We start from the raw sequence: 18,058 nt of genomic DNA, 5'->3' as shown, positions 1-18,058 counted from the left end.
CTTTAATTTCAGAGTACATTGAAACATTAAACTGCTTAAATTTCAGTAAAAACGGGAAAAATGGGGGTGTTCTGAAACTTTTGACCAGTAGTGTATATATACATATACAGTATATTGTAACAAATTTGGAATTCAATTGCACACAACATACAGGTTCCCTTAGTCAGCTATGTTGATAAGTGCATGTTCCCTAGATCGCTCACCTTCTATTGTTTAAATTTTTTGAAATCGATTAGATGCGCTGCGGATCGATTTAATAGTTAGGGAGCAAACAATGGAGACGTCCCTCCCCCTCTTCTGTGAAGAGGAAGAAGAACCCTGCGGTGACGTCAACAACTCCCTCCCACCCGTGGTTGAGGGGGGTGGATCACGAGGGCATGAGTCACGCCGGGTGAGGGGGAGGGGGTGCAAAGGATAAAGAGGACATCTTTTCTTTGTTCGAAAAGAGTTCGTGCGAGTCCCGTGGTAGGGCTGAGTTCATGAAAGTCCAGTGTGAAGAGTCCCGTGGGAGTCCCGTGTTGGGGCTGAGTTTGTGGGCTGAGTTCGTGAAGAGTCCCGTTCTGAGTCCCGTGTGCAGAGTTCGTGTGCTGAGTCCCGTGGGAGGAGTAAGCTTTTTTGCTTCGGAGAGAGCAGTCGTTCAGCCGTCGGGTCCTGCTTGGTTTGAGGCCTTCGGAAGCTTTTTTCTTCGGCTGGCTCAGTGAGATTCGGCTGATGCTTTGTTTTGGAAGGAACTTGAGCCGGTTGTTCGGCTCGAGCTGCGAGTGGAGGCTTCTTCCTCTTCTTCCTCTTCTTCTTGGTTCGTGGAGCTTTTCGTTCTCCATTTTGTTTCCCGGCTTGGTGCAACGCATCGGCTGCTTCTTGGAGTTGGATCCTCGGGGAAGCGACGATCGACAGGAAGGATCGGCGCCTCGTCTCAACGGCACGTGTTGAGAAGCGCGGGAGGATTCGTGGGAGCTCCGGAAGGATTGCAGCGATTGGATCCAGCTCGCTCTCGCTGGAGCCCGGGTCTGGACAAGTTGAAGACCACACAAGGTGGAAAGGTTCGAGACAAGCTCTGAGTTTCAGCTCACCTGTCCTCCGAGCTGGAGCTCGTGATTAAAGGCCTCAGCCACCATTTATTGTGTGTGTGTGTGTGCATGCGTGCGTGCGTGCGTGCGTGCGTGCGTGCGTGCGTGCGTGGACCCATCTAATAAGTAGGAACTGCTGTTAAGTGTAAATGACTGTACATAATAAGTAGACGGTTGTAGTTCTTTTGTCATGCTTTTGTTGCTTGTATAATTGCATACGTGTTTTGCCTTATTTAATTGCATACGTGTTTCATTGTAACAAATGTCCTTGTGTGAATGTAAACCTGCTCGTTGCGTCCATTCCCTCATTGACTGAACATTTTGTGTGTTGGGAGTTAGTTAGAAAGCCGTTGGTTTGCCGTAATAGCGGGACATTTGGACCGATGGTTCTCGGCGATTACGCCGCTCGGAATCGCGCACGGACAAGCTCGCCTCGGCGGTTTGTTCCGAACGAGTTCCGTCGAGGGTGGAATACCACGGTAGTTGGATCACGTGGGTATTTAGCTACATTGAAGATTGGCAATCGACCCTACCCCGTGTGATCTGCCGATTGGCGTATTTCGGTTCTTGTACAAGGACCCGTCGCTCGGAGTTATCCGGGCGGTGATCTATATTCCGGGCGATCGGTTGGGCCGACTCGACTCGCGGCTCCGTTCAGAGCGGTCGGTTGGCGGCTGACGCCCGGCCTGTATAAATGTGTGTGTGTGTGTGTGTGTGTGTGTGTGTGTGTGTGTGTGTGTGTGTGTGTGTGTGTGTGTGTGTGTGTGTGTGTGTGTGTGTGTGTGTGTGTGTGTGTGTGTGTGTGTGTGTGTGTGTGTGTGTGTGTGTGTGTGTGTATATATTTGTATATAAATATGTATATTGTTATGGTTGTGGAAATTCACAGATCACCATTCAGGTTCCCCGAAGATCAGTTATTTCGATAAGTGTGTGTCCAGATAGATTTCCCCACCGATGTCTAACGTGAATTATTCGTGAGCCGGGCTGTGCATCTTTGAAGTTTTATTATTCTTTTCTATCGTTATTTTGAACAACATCTCCTCACCACCTTAACCAACAACCGCCAACATCTCCTCACCACCTTAACCAACAACCGCCAACATCTCCTCACCACCTTCGTGACAACCGCCAACATCCCCTCACCACATCAACAAACGAACAACGTCTCCTCACCTTCATCTCCACAAACGCCGCCATCTTTTCGCCAGCAACGGCATTCCACGGATGAGTGGCATCTCTGCCGACAGACGCGGGGACTCCCTCGTTGGGGCGAGGGCCGGTGATCTCTACCACGTCCACTTTGTCCGCGTCAGGACGGCGAGATCGGATCAAAATGACAAAAGGGGCGGAGCCAGCGGGGGGGGGTGAAGGGTCAGAGGTGAAAGACCAAACACCCCGCCCCCCACCCAATAAAAGGTGGGGCTGAGGCCCCGGCAGTTCAGTTTTGCCTGGAGTTCGTCTGGAGTCTGGGTTCGGAGTTTTGCCTGAAGTTCGCCTGGAGTCTGAGTTCGTCTGGAGTCTGGGTTCGTGGTCCAGTCTGGGTTCGGAGTGGAGCTCGGAGTGGAGCTCAGAGTGGAAGTCGGGGTGGAGCCTGGAGTCCAGCCAAGCCTGCAGTGCCGTGCAGAAGTGTGGGTCGGTGGAGGCAGCCGGAGAGAAGTTGCCAGCCAACAGCATAACGGTGTGAACTACGCTGAGGTGTGAGCGGGCTCTTAAGAGAGCATCAACTGTAAAAGAGCAAGGCCCGTTCGCCTGCTCTGAGACGTCGTCGGCTAGGCCCGATCGAACAGGCCGCACGGCTGGGTCTGGACAAACAGAGCTGCCGCCACACCAGCTGCCGTGTTGACGACGAGACATCGAGGGTCGCCCAGTGAGTCACCACGAGGGTGGCAGGTAACCTGCACAGTCTCGCGGAGCTCCTGCGGTCTCCACAGCTCCGCAGAACATTAATGGCCTACGGGCCCTGTTCTCCCTCTCTTTTTCTTTTCTGGGGTTTTTTTTCCATGGAAGTCTGTGGCGCCTTGTCTGCCAAGTAGAACTGTTAAGTGCCTGGACATTACGTAATCAATAGACAATGGCTGTCGGTCTTTTTGCTCGTGTCTTGTCCCTTACCCCCATTGCTTCATTGACTGCATGCATGTGAAATAAATGTCATTGTTTGAATATTCACCTGCTCGTTGCATCCTTTCCTCCATTGAGCTGCCGTAGTTGCGTTCGGAATAATAGCTGGTTTTCAATAGCCGATAAAATAATCGAGTCCGACGGGACTTGGGGATAATAAACCGCTCGGCAATCGCAAACGGCACGAGCTGCTCAAAGCGGCTCTTGTCCGTACGGGTCCCGTCGAGGTGTAAATCTCCGGCATTTCTGTCTGCGCGAATACTTAGGTAAATCGACAATTCGGCGATCAACCCTGTCGTGCGTGGACAGAAAAGTTGGCTGATTTACGGTGTGGTTAAAAACACACCCGTAGATGGATTTCGGCGTTGATCCGAAAGCTGCAACTAGGATTGCCATGGTCGGTGGGCACGTGCGGCCGTGAATTAGCTAAAAGCGGTCGCCCGCACGCCGGCACGGTGAGAACCACAACAATATGTATATATATATATATATATATATATATATATATATATATATATATATATATATATATATATATACATATATATACATATATATATATATATATATATATATATATATATATATATATATATATATATATATATATATATATATATATTGTTCGGCAGAAAGGGGGGCGCTAGACTGTGGCATGTTCCATGTGTTTCACATAGATTTGATTGCCATGTAACAGGCATCTGTCAGAGTAAGTCGTTTGTTACATGTGATGCCAAGGAGACAACATATGTAATTTATAGAGGGGGTAGACAAATTAATTTTTTGTATGCAAAAACCTCTTGTTAGTCGGTGGGACTCGATGAGGACTTCCCGTCGCAGAGGCACATGTCACATGCAACTAGGCAGATTACGATCTCTCTGGCCAGTGTGTGCCGGTCAGAGCAGAGCAGTGGACTGTGGAGCCCGGACGAAAGATGTTCGTTTATTTTTTATTTGGGGCCACCCTCCATTGGTGGGATGCCCAGAGGAAGACTGCATCAGGAGGAAGAAGAGAACGCAGTCCACCAGGAGAGAACCGAGGGAGGCTCGTGTGCAAGGAGGTCAAGCAAGTGGTCTTCAGAGGAGTTCATGAAAGAGACGTTCTTGTGGTCTTGTGGTAATGTATAAGCTTTTGGAGAGATCCAAGCTGGTATCACCCTGCCTTTGGAGAGGAGAAGAAGCCACCGTGCCTTTCGAGAAGGGAAGAAATACCTCAACACTCGGAGGAGGAAGAAGTGCTGACAAGAAGGCCTAGTTGGGGGAAACGACAAAGATGACCACATGGCCTGGTTGAAGGCTTCTACTCATCATTGGCCCTGCGCGTGACTGTGTCACTTCATCTTTGGACACCATTGTCACTGGGTTTCTTCTCACTTCTGGTTTTGTAAAGTGGACTGCATCGGGTCCTGCGTTGACCCTGTGTATTGTAGAAAAAGTGAAGTCCTGCCTGCATTATTATCTTGTTGTATAAGTTTGATTTGTGGCACCCAGTGGGTTACACTTTGCGTTTAATTTCTCCCGCTTGTGTTTAAATTTGCTTATTCTCAGTCACCTCTTTGTGTCTTTTGACTCACTTAGTTTGTTCTGTTTGTCACAGCGTGTTGTCGACCCTCTTCCCTTTTCTTTGCTTTTCAAATAAATCCTGCAAATGTTAAGAAAGTGTTTCAGCCATTTGATTTCCATTTGTATTTGCCATCGATGTTGGCTCATTTGGGTAACCTTGGGGAATGTAAAGTTGGGGTAATAGTGAACGCAGTGCCATAAAAGATCGTTTGGACCATAAAGACCGTTTGGACGAAAGGTCCTGGTTTGGAGGAATCCTGTATAAATTGATACTTGGATGCCACAATAATAATAACTATATGTACTGTATATACACATGTATATACACATATATGTACATATATATATATATATATATATATATATATATATATATATATATATATATGTATATATATATATATATATATATATATATATATATATATATATATATATATATATATATATATATATATATGCATATTTATATACACATAAAAAAAAAATTTATATATATATATATATATTGTTACGGAAATGGCCCTTATGGGACTACTAAATATAGGATTAGCTCAGATCCCCCATTAAATGCATGTATAGCAAGGTTGTGTGGTAAAAAGGACGTTATGTTTGTGTCGGGAGATGTAAGAGGCTGTTTTTATGTTCATACGGTGGTGAAACAAGGGCTCGATCTTCTTCCTCCCCTCTACGGATGATAAGCCCCGCCCATTCGGAGAGGGGGTGTGGCCTGGAGAGAGGGTGTGGCTAGAGAGAGGAAGTGACGCAAAAGGGAGGAGCTTTTTGTTGGCAGTTGCCGAGAGAGGCGTGCTGGTGGAACGAAAAGAGAAAAAGGAAGGAAAAACGGAGTTCTCAGTTTGGAAAACAGCAGTTGCTGAGAGGAAAGAGTGCTCATGTCTCGAAGCGTGCTCGTGATTAAAAGCGAGCGAAGGAAGGCCTCGTAAAGAGGTTCGGTGTGTGGAAACAGTCGCTCTCGAGGCGCGACGTGTTTTTGGAAGCGAACGAACGAAGGAGGGACAGTGTAATCTGCCGGTACAGAAACGGCAGTCGGCTTTGGGAGGCTGCCTGCACGTGGAGTCGACGATCGACTCGGATGGGGAGGTGATCGACAGGTTTGGCTTGCGTCTGGCCGCGGAGCCTCCGTACTTGCTCACCTCACGGCTCGACACTGTTGTCGATCCGCCCGCGGAGCTCGGCCCCTCGACTTGGGCCTTGTCTGAGGAACAGGCCAGGCCTGAATTTGTATGCTGAACCCTGTAGAGAGATCGGCTGAGGCCCATCGTTGATCTGGCGGACTTGTGCCGTCGACATGGCGCGGGGCCAGAACGTGCTGAGGAGAACATGCGCACGCGGTGACTTGAGCAGGAAGAGTACGGCGCTGCCATCTTGCCGCGCGGTGCGTTCGAGCTGGAGCTCGAATCCGTTGACATCCGCCTGTTGCGAGCGACATTCGTGCTCTTGACACTGTCCTCTCGTCCATGAAACCTCACCAAGTACTCTGTCTTGTCTTGCATGCATGCTATTTGTCTATCTGTCTTTGTCTGCACGTGTTGTTTAAGGCATATTTCTGTAGCGATCCCCTCGAAACCTGTAGACCTTGGTTCCTTAGTTAAGAACGGGTGGGGGTTGTTCATAAAACCATTGTCGTGAATTTTGCTTGTGTTGTGATCCCCGATGTTCCCCAATAAATCTGGTTAATTCATATGAAGTTGCCGCTATGGATTAATTTGTGTCGCGTCGAGGAACGATCCGTTCGATTGGCATATAAAACCAAAAGTGGTTACAGACGGGTAGACTACGCTCGGTCTCTGACAAAACCGGTCTGTAACCAGGGGTTCTATTTCCCCAACTGGCAAGGTACAAGGATTATGTTGGTATCGCGATTGAAGGCACATGACCTGAGGCCTGTGCTGAGCCAGATGGCATTATAAACCCCGGAGACGGCAGTGGTGAGGGTGGCACCTCGGACCCGGTGGGAATCCCGCCACCCCGGTTCCGCAACATTTGGTTTCAGGAGTGGGATGACGAACTCTCTGCTTCCACCTCCGTAAATTTGCAGAACACCAATTGTGTTAGCAATTGGTTGTGATTTTATGCTTGAGCGGATCGGAGGAAAAACTTGCAAATTATTAAGAAAATGGAGTGGCAAAATGGCAGTGCGGCTCCATCTCGGCGCGACACGAAGCGAGAGAGGGCTAATTATAGCGCAACGAGCCGCAAGGCATGAAGGAAACGCTCCCGCCTCCCGGTTCAGGCCACGTGGACACGGAAAACGCCAGGGCAAATGAAGCAGGACGACGACGCATACATTCATAAGATTCATGGACAATAGTTGGACGATTGTTGGGGCAGTGGAGGTGTGGTGAAAACTATATAGAGGAATTTCAGATTGAATTGGACGAGGCACAGCGGCGCGCAGATGAGGTTCAAGAGAATTGTGTGCATGGGGAGTCAAACAATTGGCCGATGCACAGGAACAAATTCAGGGGCTGGAAAAGGACTTTGCCGACACAGGCGTGGAACTACATGGAGAAACGACAAAAGTAGAATGGTTTCATGGGTTTTTGCTACAAAATGCGAGCGAACTGAATAAAAGAAAAGAGGAAGAGCAAATTAGTATCTCCCGGTATAGGAAGAACTTGGAGGAAGAATGGGGAAAAAAGCTAGAAAAGGAAAAAGGTGAACACGATTTGGAATTGAAACATCTGAAGGAAGAGGTAAGATCAGGCAATCAGATAAGAGAAAGCCTAGAACAGAAGATAAAAAGAGGAGAGAAATCCCTGGAGCAAAGGAAGGAAGAATTGTTGGAAAAGTCAAGACAGTTCAAAGAACTACAGGGAGAAATGAGGAAAGTAGAGGGATTACCCATAAGTTGGAACAAGAGAAGAGCAAACTGAACAAAAGAATAGAGGAGCAAATTAGTAACTCCCAGGATAGGGAGAACCTGGAAGAAGAAGGGAAAACAAAGCTGGAAAGGGAAAAACGGAAACATGATTTGGAATTGAGACAACTGAAGGAAGAGGTAACAACAGGCAATCAGGAAAGAGAAAGCCCAGAACGGAAGATAAAAAGAGGACAGGAATTTCTGGAAATTAACAAGGAATATGGTAAGAAAATGGTCGAAATGAGGAGGGAGGCATTGGAAAGTGGTGTGGAGATGAGGAAGACATACGGTAAGAGAATGGACGAAATGAGGGAGGAAGCATGCGGAAGAGGTGCGGAGGGGAGAGAGGATATATGTGGAAAAGCTTCTGAGTTACGGGAACACCAAAGCAGAGAGAGGGAATTACAAAACGAGCTGAGGATGTTAAGAGAGGAAAGAATGAGAACGGAGAATGAAACGTTAAGGAACTTTGGAGTGGAGTGCAGATGAGTGGCAGGCAGCACTGGCGTGTGTCACTTGGTTTTCAGACCTTTCTGAGCACACGAGTAGTTTGGCTAGCTGAGTGGGGTTTACCTGATTTCCGTGAACCCTGGAGAAGAGGGGGAGGTCATTCCACCGATTGGGGTTTATCTGATTTCCGTGAACCCCTGGAGAAGAGGGGGAGGTCATTCCACCGATTGGGGTTTATCTGATTTCCGTGAACCCCTGGAGAAGAGGGGGAGGCCATTCCACAGATTGGGGTTTGCCTGACTTCCGCGAACCCTGGAGAAAAGGAGGGGGTAGACCACAACCCCCATTGAGGCGTGACCCCCTTGAGCTGTGGCGGAAAGGCGGCGGGGTCATGTAATGGGAAATAAGGGATTTGTTCCCTCACTCCCCTTCCAATGAGCGAAAGAAGCAGGCCATATGGGGATGAGAAGATTTTGATTGAAAATTGTACCGAAAGTGATTGCAAATTGAGAGATAACGGAAGGCATAAGAGTGGCACGAGTGAATTTGGGCGATTATTAAAAAAGAAGTGGTGGAGACATCACAGGCAGAGCGTTAAACACACCTGAAACAAGTGGATGACAATGAGTGGCTTGTTTGAGGGAGGATTGAAATGCCTGGTTGGAACCATGCAGAGGTTCCATGGGGCTGGTGAAGAGGTTTTGATGTTTCGTTGAAATGGTTGGAAATAAACGATTAGGGCAGTATGGAGGAGGCCAACGGACGACGGACGTAGTGTCAAATTGATTGTTTGATGAACAAGTGTACCAGTTAAATTTGATGACCAAGTGGGATCCGAGGGACTGGTGTGTTTTTCTTTTCACATAAACGTGAAAGGTGTTGGATGGTGTGGGCTGGGTGTGCGGCACTGTGGAATGAATAAGTAAAGTGTAGGGGTGAATGGCATGATTCTGCAGATGAGGAGAGTGAGTGCGAACAATGTACTCTGTCGGTAGAGTCTCCTAACCAGGTTGGTGTAGGTTTGTGGGACTTAGAGGATTCGACATGGATCCTGGCTGCTGTTCCATTGTGCAGGTGGGATGCAGGGGGTAGGTGCAGGCCAAGGTATGGGGATACTGGTTGGTGGTGTGACATGGTATGGGAGGTTGGTGAGTCGGGATATAGGGCAGCAGGGCTTTGGGGGTTTCTGGCAGGTGAAGGCTGTCAGAGGTGCCAGGAGAGCACCGTAGGGTTTAGTGCCAGGCGAGCACAGTATGGGTGCTATGAGAGCACAGTATGGGTGCTATGAGAGCACAGAATGGGTGCTATGAGAGCACAGTATGGGTGCTATGAGGGCATAGTATGGGGGCTAGAGAGAGCCACCCCTTTGTTAGGAGTGCCAGAAGCACGCTCAGGTGAACCCCGAGGTCGCTGGGTGTACCCCACCCCCGATTGGAAACAAGCAAAGAGGCCTAGTAGTAGTCACACTCCCCAGCCAGCGAGTTATGCCTGGCACCACCAAATGGAAAAATACAAAGAAGGGCCTTGCCAAGGTTTAATAGAATGGAACAGTGTGGCAGGTCGAAAAAAAAAAAATGGGTCATTAGGATCTTTCTAGCCATCGCAGGGTTTGGTTCATTGTCTAGAGCTAAAAGTAAATGATTAGGTTCGATGGACTCTCCTCCGCACCATTCATGCATGACACCTGGTACGAGTAGTGTTGATGGGAGAAATTGTTGGCAAGGGCCAGGCGAGGTCACCCTCTCCAATTGCCAGAGAGGCCACCAGTATGTCATGAGCACACATCCCTGAAGATAACAGTTGAATAAGAAGCACACCATCCTGTCTGTAAAAGAAAAAAAAAAGAGAGAACTTAACCGAAACAAGTCAGGCAAGGAAGGTTAAGGGTACACTCCATCTCACCTGGTCTGAGGTCATCACACCCACTTGCTTCCCCAAGAACGCCTCCAAACTGCATTTGCTTACCATCAATATCACCGTGTCACCATTGCTGTGTCACCTGCTGTCCAATGCAGGGCTTGTTGCCTGCTGCTGCTTGTGAGTAGGCCATATGGGCTGAAGCATTTTTGTGGGCCATTGAGGCCAAAGTGCTTTTGTGGGCCGTTGCGGCCAAAGATTCATGCCATTTTGTGGGCTCAGTGGGCCAAAGAACTCTTTGTGAGATGAGGCCACTTGGCTGACTGAACTCACCTGGTGAGAGGCCAATAAGGCCACGAAGTGAGGAAACCCTCAGGGGTGAATGGACGATACTGCCGGGAGGGGGCATGAGGGAGCGAACACGTGAAAGAACTTTGAACCTTTGAATGTTCTGCTCCTATGCAAATGTGGTGTTAAAAGTAAAATTGAATGCTCTTCCGTTCAAATCCATAATTAGAATGTTAAGTAGTGTGCATAGAGTGTGAATTTGTTTGTTAGATTGGTGACCCGACACACTAGGATAGGGACATGCCAATCTTACTGTGACACTTTGATTTTTGGAGTTAAGTGCTTCCCATATTGTGGGTTAGAGTAAATGGGAGATCTGTGCTGTACGTTAGACCTGGCCATTGCCGTGGGCTGCCCCAGATGGAGGCTCAGGAGTGCCTCGGGAGAAAGGTGGGGGTAGTGTTATGGAAATGGCCCTTATGGGACTACTAAATATAGGATTAGCTCAGATCCCCCATTAAATGCATGTATAGCTAGGTTGTGTGGTAAAAAGGACGTCATGTGTTTGTCGGGAGGTGTAAGAGGCTGTTTTTATATTCATATGGTGGTGAAACAAGGGTTCGATCTTCGTCCTCCCCTCTACAGATGATAAGCCCAGCCCATTCGGAGAGGGGGTGTGGCCTGGAGAGAGGGTGTGGCAAGAGAGAGGAAGTGACGCGAAAGGGAGGAGCTTTTTGTCGGCATTCGCCCAGAGAGGTGTGCTGGTGGAACAAAAAGAGAAAAAGGAAGGAAAAAGGAGTTCTCAGTTTGGAAAACGGCAGTCGATGAGAGGAAAGGGTGCTCGTGTCTCGAAGCGTGCTCGTGATTAAAAGCGAGCGAATGAAGACTTCGTAAAGAGGTTCACTGTGTGGAATCAGTCGCTCTCGAGTCGCGACGTGTTTTTGGAAGCAAGCAAACAAAGGAGGGACAGTGTGTAATCTGCCGGTACAGAAACGGCAGTCGGCTTTGGGAGGCTGCCTGCACATGGAGTCGACGATCGACTCGTATGGGGAGGTGATCGACAGGTTCGGCTTGCGTCGAGCCGCGGAGCCTCCGTACTTGCTCACCTCACGGCTCGACACGGTTGTCGATCCACCCGCGGAGCTCGGCCCCTCGACTTGGGCCTTGTCTGAGGAACAGGCCAGGCCTGAATTTGTATGCTGAACCCTGGAGAGAGATCGGCTGAAGCCCATCGTTGATCTGGCAGACTTGTGCCGTCGACATTGCGTGGGGCCGGCACACGCTGAGAACGTGCGCACACGGTGACTTGAGCAGGAAGACTAAGGCGCTGCCATCTTGCCGTGCGACGCGTTAGAGCTGCAGCTCGAATCCGTGGACATCCACCTGTTGCGAGCGACATTCCTGCTCTTGACACTGTCCTCTCGTCCATGAAACCTCACCAAGTACTCTGTCTTGTCTTGTATGCATGCTGTTTGTCTATCTGTCTTTGTCTGCACGTGTTGTTTAAGGCATATTTCGGTAGTGATCCCCTCGAAACCTGTAGACCGTGGTTCCTTAGTTAAGAACGGGTTGGGGGTTGTTAATAAAACAATTGTCGTGAATTTTGCTTGTATTGTGATCCCCGATGTTCCCCAATAAATCTGGTTAATTCATATGAAGTTGCCGCTATGGATTAATTTGTGTCGTGTCGAGGAACAATCCGTTTGATTGGCATATAAAACCAAAAGTGGTTACAGACGGGTAGACTCCGCTCGGTCTCTGACAAAACCGGTCTGTAACCAGGGGTTCTATTTCCCCAACTGGCAAGGTACAAGGATTACGTTGGTATCGCGATTGAAGGTGTGTGACCCGAGGCCTGTGCTGAGCCGGCCGGCATTGTAAACCCCGGAGACTGTGGTGGTGAGGGTGGCTCCTTGGACCGGGTGAGAATCCCGCCACCCCAGATCCGCAACAATATGTATATGTATATGAAGCTCTTTTGAACAACTGACTCACTTACTGAATGACTGATATTAAAAAATGGTGTTTTCCGGGGGAAGTAGAAAGCGGAATTTTTGGGTGCCGATGGACAACGAAGCTAGTGCACCGGAAAAACAATCGCAGATCCATCAGAAAGCATCCGTAAAGGAAATTGTAAATAAATGAAAACAAATAAATGAAAGATCAAATGCAGGTGAGCAATCTGAGACATTGGGGAGAAGCGGTTCGTATGCTTACCCAATATATAAGCACACCCCCTTTGTGATTAAAAAAAAAGCTTTTTCTAACCATTGACTCATTCACTGACTGATATTAAAGATCTGTACCTTCTGGGTGGCATCGAAAGCTGATATTTTGCATGCCAATGGACATCGAAGCCCATACACCGGAAAGTTCGCAGAATCGTTGGACAATATATATGTATATATATATATGAAAAGAGGAATAAAAAAATGCAGGTTGAATTTTTTTGGGAAATTTTTTTCCAGACCCATTGGGAAATTTTGAAAGGTAAACTTTTTTTTTCAATTTTTTGAAAAAAATAATTTCAACTTACATCTTCAAATTAAATTGCTTACAAAAATTTAATATCACAAATATTACAAATAAATTTGTGCAAAATAAATGTTTGTATTGTGATTGGTGTAAATCATACCAACAATGCAACTTGTGCAGTCATTATCTTCATTTAAAACAAGACTGTGCCTCTGTCGCGACACGAGCCGATCCGTGTGCGTGCGTGCGTGTGTCACTGTGTGTGAAGCCTTTTCTTTTATTTGTTTTCAATTCCATATCCCTTGACCAATCTCCACCAAATTTTACATACATGCTGAGGGTATCCAGGTTCAGGTCATGGGTGCTGCTTGTACATCTGAAAATCAAGAAACTGACCTCAAACAAGGAAATGAGGCCACTTGGCCTATCATTGCCACAGTTCACTCTGGGGTTAATTTTTGCTCCAGCTTTCATCATCAATCTTCCTGGGGATTCACGAAAGCATTAATAACTCTATCTTGATCAGGTGTCCCAGCTTGTCTAATATATGTGCTCTGAGGAAATGGCAAGTGATACCAAGACTTGACCGGGGTTTGACACTTCTGAGGCTACTAATTGCAGGATCAGTTACACATCACATCATGGGACGATGCAGGTATCGTGTGATCGGCATTAATTACCCTCACAAGTGGGCGAGGTGGGTGGGGAGGTACCAGGAGATTATCCTAACGCCAAATTTGAGTAACCTCATTCAGAGAGGTGCTTCCCCACATGGCATTATTTTTCCCCCGAAATGATTATCAACGTACTGAGCATAAATTTCACAGGAAAGGGGGGAAGGCTGAGGCTGAAATGTGTTCCTCATTCGGATGACCAAGCATCACCAATGTAAATCACATAATACTGCTTGTAGTTGTGAAGATCCATATTCAAAAACGAAGATTAAAAAAAAACTACTAAAGCAGTCCAGCTAACACATCTCAGATCCAATGCTCTGTCTGATATTTTGACCACTGAGTGGTCTTCATCCAGAGCTAAGCATCTTTCAAAAGGAGCAGTAAGGTATCACATGAGCACTATATGCAGTCGATTTGGCTTTACACCCTCTTGTCAACGTATATATTGCAATCATGCAATGCTCTGCTTCCATGCCTCCTTTGGAGGGTATTTAATGCCTGGAACATTATTTCTACACAATCCCAGAGATGAAGACCACGAGGTGGTCGAAACGTTGGAGCTGAGCCTTGACGTCTGAGCAGCTATACAAGACTGGTGCCCAGCTTAACATCCCATCCATGATCCAACAAACGGCCGGCGCACTCCTGCTCTGCTTGTTTAGTACCAGGTTGGCATTTTATAGTCGGGTCGGAATTTAACCCAAGTTGGATAGCTCGAAGGCGAGAGTGTATTCCTTCCGAAAGTGTATCAACGATGGTTCAATCGTAAATATGATACAGTCCAATATGAGTAAGGATGCAAATGGTTGAATCGTCTCCAATCGTTCACTCAAAGTTCATTTGAGGGAAGTGACAAGTCGTCATTGCAATTATAGTAGTTAAACAAAAACCCAATCTATTTGCTTTTCACAAAGTTGTGTCACCATGATGTTCCAAACAATCACAATCGTTCTGTCACAATATGCAATTCCGTGGATGTCAATAAAGCACGTTAATATCAACATATAATGTGAATAAGAACTTTATTCCAGCATTTCAGTTTTAGTAGGGCTGGCAGGATGGCTTGGAGGTACACATACTTGCCTCGAAGCTGTCTAGCCTGGGTTCGAATCCCAACACAGCTTTAAACTGTCGTCCTGGTGATTCACAGACAGGGGGATTCAATAATGTGTGTGCTGTCCCTCGGATGGACGTGAAGTTTGGCGTCCCCTCTGCTGGCATTAGTTGGTGAACATTAAAGATCCAACAGTGTCCTTTGCAAAGAGTTGGCCAGCTGTTGCTGGCACCCAAAACAAAACAATTTCCAAATTCCTGCCCTAACCTACAGAGGGCACTGCATCAGTGGCACAACTGTGCCCCCAGCCGATAATGCGACCCTGCAGCCTTGTGCTGCATTTGAAAGAAGAATTTTTTTTCATGATTCGTCATGTTTATCCAATCACTGGTGATAGTTATGCACACCAATGATTTGATCATCCTGTATATCTGTAAAAAAAAAAAAATCATCACATACTGTAAGTCACTGAAATAGCTCTGTAAACCTGAAGTAGAAAATTGGTATTGCCTTTTGTGTGGTGCTAGATGGTGATTTAAATTTTTAAAAAAATTAACTGATAAACATTGTAGAGGAATCAGTGGTGTGATCATTTGAGCAAATGATCTTGCTGGACAATGGAGGTGCTGCTCTGTTTCACCATGCCAATCAGTGAGTGACTGCTCATTGTCATGACACAGATTTCCAATGTATCACGAGCAAATCTGGCTTGCTTCGTATCACAGCCTGAATTTTAAGCACGTTGGGCCCAATACGTTACAGCACTTTGGGGAAAACTGTGCAGTTAGCATGATTTCTGAGCTCGGTTTTGTCATGAGCAATTTTCAGCAAGTGATTGCAGTTAATAGACTTCCATAAAAAGACAGCAATTTTTAAAAACCACAATTTAGCATTCATGCTTCCTCGGGTTTATACAGGATATGTTTGGAATAAAATAATTGTTTTAGGGTCACACTTGTTTAGGCTGGAAAAGTAAATGTTGTTTGTCAACTTTAATAAAGTTGAATTGAAGGTGGAGATTGTTTCATCCAAATAAAATCTTTTCACATCAAAAGTAGGACACAGCAACTGCTAATTATGACGTAAAAAACAAAGAAGTGGCCAATGGAGATTAATTAAAGCACAAAGACTTCACATGAGGTTGCGACCTCCGCCATTGAACATGGATGGAGGTGAAGTTTCCATCCCTGTTTTTCTGTCTGTCTGTCTGTGAGGAGTACATCTTAAAAAGTTGTGGACAGGTTGGGTGTGTGACCAGGAAGAATTGATTGGATTTTGGTTCAGGTCTGGATGTAGATCCAGCCTATTAGCGGGACACAAAACGGAAACTGTTCAGCCTGGTGGAGGTATGCGCTCTACCGAGTTCCATTCTCGTTGAGTGTGCAATACTGTGCAATGATGAGGAGTAAATGTAATCCAAGTCAATAATTTTCACGGTTTTGATAGTTTTGATTCATAAACATTGGATTATTCATCTTTGGGTTAGTGGCCATCTGGTCTCATCATGTGATCCACCACATTAATCTGCAGTGTAAGACTGGAATAGTGTTACAGAATTGAGAACTTGGGGATTTTATTGTGATGGTTTTCTTTGACTGATGGGAGTACTTAATGGTGTAAGTGTTGTTGTTATCTAACCTTATTTCGAACATGCACGATTATTATTAAGATAAGTTGAATCATTTAGTAGTAGTGTGAGTTAAATATACAGTGGAATGTGAGGTCGATTGGTGATAGCAGTGAAAACGAATATAACAGGTGCAGTCAGTACGCGATGGAACTCTCCATGAAAGTCAGAAACAGTTATCTTTGAGCAAACATTTACCCAGGCAAGTGGAAGCTAGCTCAAGCAGGTCGAGACTACGGAGGCCATTATTGTCTTTAATGGGTGATGAACATGCCTGGCAGGCTATACATACAAGATCAAGGACAGAGAGATAGAGAGCACATCCAGAAACAAAGGAAGCACATGAAGGAGAGGAGATACAAGTGAAGTCACTTTCCTAGTTTTGCATTGCTTGCCTTATCAGGGGAGATTCTTCCTTTGAATAAGATTACTGCTGGAGGCTCAGCATTTATCCGAGCTCCTTCCTTGGTCACCAACTCGGCGATGCATTGACAGCGCTACTTGACGCAGTCGAGAGGAGTTGTAACAAACCCGTTGAGAGTTGAACAAGTCAGTTGAATAAGACGGCAGCCCTTTGGAGTCAGGGCAGAGAGGTAGGGGTTCGCTCCTCTTTGCTCTCTCTTTGGTGCCGTGGCTGTGGGGCTGACCCGTGCCCATGCTGTTAGCTCTGGAGACCTGCCCAATGAGCCTGATTCCACACCCGCATCCTGTGAGATCTTGCCTCTCCCCCTCCCCTACCGTCATTGTGAGTGCTCATGATTTTGAGCTGTTGACACCATATATTTACGAATATTCCTGGACCAGCAAATACCACCTGTCACTTCACTGATGGTGATACCAAAGGGGGGAGGGAGAGGGGTGGGGGAGAGAGAGAGCGGGGAGTGAAAAGGTGTAGGGGAGAGGAGAGAGGAGGGAGGGGGTGTGGAGGGGTGGGGGAAGGGAAGACAGTGTGAGGTGAGAGGAAGGGAAGGCAGACATGATATCTTCTCATCAAAATGATTCTGCAGAGAATAACAGTAACGATAGAAACAAAATAATATCTGAAATCCATTTTCTAGCGGTCATACGACAAGCACAGCCCGGAGACAAACTCCCATCCAGACATAAATACCACCTGGAAACGTCCGGAACAAAGATTGCCAGAGACAAACACCGCCACGACACGTCCGGATCCAAGATGGCCGGAGACAAAGATGGAGAGATTTATGGGAGTTAGCAGAAAGAGTATGTTATGCTTTATGAACAACACACACACACACACACACACACACACACACACACACACACACACACACACACACACACACACACACACACACACACACACACACACGTGTTTGGCAGATATCGGAATTTTTTTGGGAATCGGCAGGTTGGAGTCAGTGTGATGACCAACTACAGTACTTACTGTATACAACCCAGAAACCGTGAGGAGCTTTCACTGAAAAACAACGTTGCATTTACATCGACGTTTCAGGGATATGATCACAACAGCTGTGTGTGACGGGTGGAAAAAAAACATTTGGCTCGGGAATTTTGAAAGCACATAAACATGGCAAACAGCTCATAAATTGGGTGTTATTTCATAACTCACAACAACTTTCACAACAGAGCACAAACCGCTCGCTCAGGGTAAGGGAGCACAAACTGCTCGCTCAGGGTGACGGAGCACGAACCACTCGCTCAGGGTGACGGAGCACGAAACACTCACTCTGAATGACGTGGCGTGGCAAAATCATCCGCAGAGAGTGAACGATTCCCTCAGAACGACCTAGCAGAACGACGTAGCAATGGGCACTCGGCAAGTGGCTTAAGCACTCATGCAAGCACTCAAATTAAATGGTTGATAAGGAACAGTTGGCCAGGCTGTCGCTGCATACCATAAAGGATCCCCTTAACTTTAAAGCCCATCTTCACCGTGCACGCAGCAGTTAATGAAATAAAATGAATTAAAGAAATAAAATGACTTCATCCACAAAAGACGAGCAGCTTACTGCA

At 46.7% G+C, this 18,058-nt stretch overlaps 1 long non-coding RNA gene across 2 annotated transcripts in view; it reads left to right on the top strand.

Annotated features, from left to right (window-relative positions):
* LOC147029381 (uncharacterized) overlaps window positions 1-14,369 on the top strand; it is a 103,487-nt gene extending 89,118 nt beyond the window's left edge. For both annotated transcript variants that reach the window (XR_015055708.1, XR_015055707.1), the window contains one exon: window positions 13,906-14,369. This is a non-coding gene — a long non-coding RNA (uncharacterized LOC147029381). The remainder of the gene's footprint in view (window positions 1-13,905) is intronic.
* Window positions 14,370-18,058: the final 3,689 nt, after the last annotated feature.

Source organism: Eptatretus burgeri, chromosome 3 (assembly GCF_056783735.1).
Source record: "Eptatretus burgeri isolate ZD-2024b chromosome 3, Ebu_testis_v1, whole genome shotgun sequence".
Classification (NCBI taxonomy): Eukaryota; Metazoa; Chordata; class Myxini; order Myxiniformes; family Myxinidae; genus Eptatretus; species Eptatretus burgeri.
Note: the sequence above shows the minus strand (reverse complement) of the source record. Positions and strands in the feature narration are given on the sequence as shown.